Below are 5,688 nucleotides of genomic sequence, written 5' to 3' on the forward strand. Positions count from 1 at the left end.
CTAAAATTATTAGGTAAGAAAGAATTAGATATCATGTACTCCACATTCCAGTCGGACTTTGAACATGAAATAGCTGTATTTATATCGGTGAAATTCAAATCGTTAAAAATGTTTTCTGAAATTGATAAATTAAGAATTTTCGACGAAATTGATATGAAGTTATATAAAATTCAATTAGAGGAAACTAATGAAATTTATAGTGGTTCGCAACAAGAAAATCTAAATAGGTCAAATAATAAAAAAAATACACTTTTTTTGGAATGAGAAATTTCGGAAAGTTACTTTAAATATAAAAAGCAGTTGGAAGAATACAAAAATAAATTATTCGACACCTACGAAGACAATTTATTACAATTTTGGAGAAATAAAAAAATTGAATTCCCTTGCCTATCAAAATTAGCACGACGAATATTAGCTATTCCGGCTAGTAATGCAAGTAGTGAATTTAGTACTGCTGGAAGGGTAATAGACGAACGAAGGAGTTGTTTAAATTTTTTCCCTCGTTTCCCGTAAATGGTGAAAATCCCTAAAAAAATTACGATTTTTAAAATCGGTAAATTTCGACATTTTTTTCACTTTTTTTCTAAAAATTGCAATAACTTATTGAAACATGAACGAATCAAAATAATTTTTTTTATATTGAAATCTAAGATATTTTTTTTTAAGTTTATCTGAATAGTGATTTGTAAAATATGATTTTCCTATGCGCATGATAATTTAGTTTAAATTTTATGTTAGTTCATGGAGTTTTCACTAACAACAGATTATTTATATAGGAAGTCTTCAGTAAATAAGTAAACGGGTATCTATTGTGTTCATTGTTTGTAACAATTGACTTGTTTCCTAACTTACTAAACACCTGTGGATTGTTTTTAATAATTATTAAGTTGTCTTTCGCCTACTTGTTGTTCGGAATAGTAATTAGTAGGTTCTAATTAATAGGTTATTTTTAAGCATAATTGTGAATACACGTAAATATCTTGTTGTCATATTATTTTTTTAATTATCATTTAATTTACAGTTGGAATTATTTTGCTGGTAAAATGCTTTTGGAGTTATACTTTTTTTACTAAACTCATATCGCGTCTAGCATAGCCGAGTACTCCTATCGTAATCAGTGGCTCAGCTAGGTGAAGCCTAGTAAAAAAAATAATAAGCAAAGACATAAAATGTATTATTTATATATAAGTAAATTAAACAAACTAATTTTGTAGATTAACAAACACAAAAATATATGGTTTTGTAAACATTACAACAGTTTATACTCCCACGTATTTTAGTAAATAATTTTTATTCGTGAAAATTTATTTAAATATTAATTTATAAAAATTACATTTAGATATTTTGGGCGTACCTATTATTTAAGTTAAAAACTTGATATAAAAATGTTTGAATATTTGAACGTAATCACATTGTAAAAATGTTGTCTTTTAAATTTTTAGCAATAATTAAATTATGGTTATATGTAGTTATAATTTTAGTATTCAGTTGTATTAAAACAACCGCTATAGAATATTGGAAATTATCATATAATCCAAAACATTTAAAATGTTTTTATTTGTTTGGTGCTTTGACTCACATGAAAATAACAAAAATTATGCTAACGCGTGATGATTACATGCTGTCTACTGTGATTTCCAACATAAGTATGTACAACGAAAATGTAAAAAAACAAATTAGTACAATATATGATATCGATAAAAATAATATTGGTACCTTGTGGTTAATAAATATTTACTCACATTCTATAACATGGTATTTAAGTTCACCTAAAGTTAGACGAATACTTAATAGAAATGATAAAGAGTTTGTGGATATTGTAAAAACTCATGAATTCATAATTGCAAAAATGGAGGATGATAATAAAAATTGTAATAAGTATAATATTATTTATACAGCCGGCGATAATTTTAAAGAATACTCAAATGAAGATAAACATTTTTTAGATAGTTTATTATTGAAAAATTATGAAAATATGAAAAACTTCATAACTATAAATCAAAATCAATTGGTGATAAACTACAATCGATTCTCAAAACCAAGTATTTTTATAAGATCCTTAGGACCATTATTAGTTCCGATGAGACATTTCAAAAATGATTACTACGTTTATGTGACGTGGAACAAAGAAAAAAATATAGAAACAGCGTTTATTGAAGCGCATGTATTAAATTGGTCATCCGATAAACTACAATCCATTAAAGTTTATTACAAGGTGTTTTTCAATACTTTAAAAATTATTATGTTAAGACTGACTTGGAAACATTTTTTGTATTTGCAATGTCAAAAGTTTGAATTTATACAAACACTCGCAAAACAGTGGATATCTAAATTACATGAATTTTCACAATTGACATGTGTAAAAAATGATGATGACATCATCAGAATTATATTTCATATTAATAGTTACATCGACGTTATTTTGAAATATAAGAATGGTTTAAACGACATGAACAATTTTCTAAACTACAATAAAAACTTCTTTACAAGATTAATATCAGACTTACATCAAATTTTAACTGAACTTTGTTTAACTGCTGATTGCTTTGCTACTGAACCAATGTTTTTGTTTGGAGAAGAATTGCCTAAGATTAAAAAACCACCTCATGATCCAACAGATGTTGCAACTGTTGAACATTACAGTTTAAATAATGCAGATATGTTTTTGAGGAATATCAAAGTAAATTCAAAAAAGACTGACTATGAAGTTGTAAGATATTTCATAAGTTATATAGATGAATTATATAAGCATCGATCAGATGTTATAAAGAGAAAATCAACGAAAACTTAGAAGATATTATATACAATGTTTCAAAATTATGTTTATTATCCTTATATACGCTTCTTCAATATCTTAAAAATTATAAAATAAAATAAAAATTTTCTTTGTCATTTTTTTTTATGCATTATTTTTCATAAATATATTTTGTTTTATTTAAAATTTCAACATTTTGCTAAAACTTTTTTACTTAGAACAGCACAACTTTTTGAAAAATAGATGAATCAAAATTATTTTTTTTTTATAAAAGTACTTATATATTTCTTATATATATATATTTTTTTTTTTTGAAAATCTTATCTATTACACAAGGGAATTCTATATGACAAAAATATAAACTGGTTATAAAGCGCTAGTATAAAAATATTTATCATTTAACATTTCTTGGTTGTACGTCTCCTCCAGCCTAGGTATGAAAATAATAGTTACTCAATTCCAACAGTTATTTAATAGTTTTTGATAATTCCATAGCTTCCACAATTTATTTATTATTAGGAAGATGACTTGATTATCACTAAAGTAACGTTAGTGAACGTGTATGGAAAGAAAAACTGAATAAATATAATATTGTGTTAATGAGTGTTTTAGGAAATATAGTTAAAGTGTAAATGCATTCTTTATAGATATTTTAATATTTTATTTTCATAACAATTCTATCAACTATCTCTCCTATTTAATATTTTTTTATAATTACTATGTATGTAAAATTTTTCAGATAAGGCTTTTTGAATTTTAAACAACGATCTTTTCTGTACAATCTTTTGTTTCGTTTTGGTTTCTGAAAAAAGTTTTTTTTAGGTAGAAAAGTGATAATTACACAATGTTTGGTAGTTGTTTGACAAATAAAGTGTTAAATTAAATGGCAACTAATTCTTATTTATGTTTTATTCATTATAATCAAAACCTATATTGTTTTAAGCTGATGACATAGCTAAAAATTTAGCATCCAATGTGGCATTTAACACGAGGAATGGTATAATGATATATTTAGACCTAACATGCCATCTGATGATGGAAAGTTAGAATAAAAGAGAAAACTTAATAGGGAATGTATAGCAAAACAATCTTTCAAACATTACAAATTTCCCATTCAAAGAAAATATTGAAATGACTTAATTTTTTTAATACTTATAAAAGGTCAATGTAGATTTTGCAGATTAATGCTCTTTAAATGTATATAATTTGATAACATAAAGAAAGAGAACTGTTTCTAATGAACCGTGGGAATTTGCATATCAAAACAGCTTAAATTCTTTAAACAATAAAGCGTGGAGTTATAATAAGACTACGTCTAATGAATTTATATCATTTAATTCCTGCACAAATTTTATAGAATGCATACATTTTCGCAAAGATACTTTTTTTCCTGAAGAATTTGAATACATTACGTCTTGGTATCCTTCAATACCTGAAGAGGACTGGAATATTTTTATCATAATATAATTATAGGAAAATTAAAATCATATTAGTAAATATACCAATATAACATCTTCATAATATAATATATTGATTTTAAATATCAAATTTGTCTTATTATTCATATTAACTTTTACTCCTATATACAATGTAATACTCAAAATATCTAACCTAACAATTTAAGTAATATTATGGCCTTATGTTAAATTGTTAAAAGTTTTTTTTCTCAAAATAAGCTATATCCTCTCTGTCAACATTATCATAGAGCAATTATCTTTACTAATTTACAAAAATTATGTATTTATAATTATGCAACTATACTCAATTGCTATAGATTAATAGATCAATTGCTAATATTATTATATTAGCTTTTACACGCAAAAAAAATATATTGTAATGGTACAGTTTAGATGAAATATTGTAAATGTACTATTATTGTATTATTACTCGTATTATTGTATAATATGCGGCAACGTCGTGTGGGACTTTTACATTCGCATTATGTGGTGGCGGCGCTGGAAAAATGTTGTCATACCTAACAAAGTGATAAGAAGATAAAATAGTTGGTTGGTTATGATATCTATGTATTAAATAAAAATGAACACTTTTGTTTTTCGTTCTCTCTCTAAAATAAAAAACTAACAAGTAACAATACGATTTTTTATGATGAATTAAAATGGAAATATCAACAAACTATGTTTGAGAGAACAACGAATAAATACACACGAATATCAACTATATTTGAACTCCTACATCAATGAAAACTGAATCACCAGTACAACTGAAATTAAGGTTAGAAATATAACTACGACTAATCGTCCAAATACTAAATAGTACATAAAAAGAAATATGTTTATTTTTGTATATATTGGTATTTATATAAATTTTTAAATTGTTATTTAATACAGAAACGAATTGTAATCAAAAAATTAATTTTTAATTTGTAAAATAAAATTAAATACCATTTNTTAATTTTTAATTTGTAAAATAAAATAAATACCATTTCAATAATATATAAATATATATAGAGAGAGAGTGATCGGTTTTTCATAAACCACTTGATTACTCACAAAATAAATACATTATTAGAAAAAAAATTTTGATTTCATATAGTCATATATATTTTTTGACTTATCAGCTAATAATGACTTTTTAGAATCATCCCTTATAACTTAAAGGACTATCAACTTCATTAGTTTCGAAGCGAAGCTGAGAAGGTATTAATTTTATCATGAGGTATTTTTTTTTAGTCATTTTTTAGTGAAGTTCGATACCTAGTATTTTGACTGATTTTACTTGTGGTAATTCTTTATTATTAAGTAGAATTTTTAGCGGAGTTGTTTTTCTTTTTTTTTTGTGAATAGAATACAGTTTGTTTTTTGGGGCAAAAAATGAATCCACTTTTCATAGACCATTCTTGTAGCTTATTTGCTGCTTCTTGTAGAATTTTTTGAACTGTGTTTTGATTGGAACTGTCCCACATGAAGTTGAAA

The 5,688-nt window shown here is 24.7% G+C and overlaps 1 long non-coding RNA gene across 3 annotated transcripts in view; it reads left to right on the plus strand.

Moving 5' to 3' along the window:
* Positions 1-4,557: 4,557 nt before the first annotated feature.
* Positions 4,558-5,688, plus strand: part of LOC126900562 (uncharacterized) — a 10,290-nt gene continuing 9,159 nt past the window's right edge. For all 3 annotated transcript variants that reach the window (XR_007702877.1, XR_007702875.1, XR_007702876.1), the window contains exon 1: positions 4,558-4,987. This is a non-coding gene — a long non-coding RNA (uncharacterized LOC126900562). The remainder of the gene's footprint in view (positions 4,988-5,688) is intronic.

The sequence above is a fragment of the Daktulosphaira vitifoliae genome, unplaced genomic scaffold, assembly GCF_025091365.1.
Source record: "Daktulosphaira vitifoliae isolate Bord-2020 unplaced genomic scaffold, ASM2509136v1 Scaffold_3, whole genome shotgun sequence".
NCBI classification, from domain to species: Eukaryota; Metazoa; Arthropoda; class Insecta; order Hemiptera; family Phylloxeridae; genus Daktulosphaira; species Daktulosphaira vitifoliae.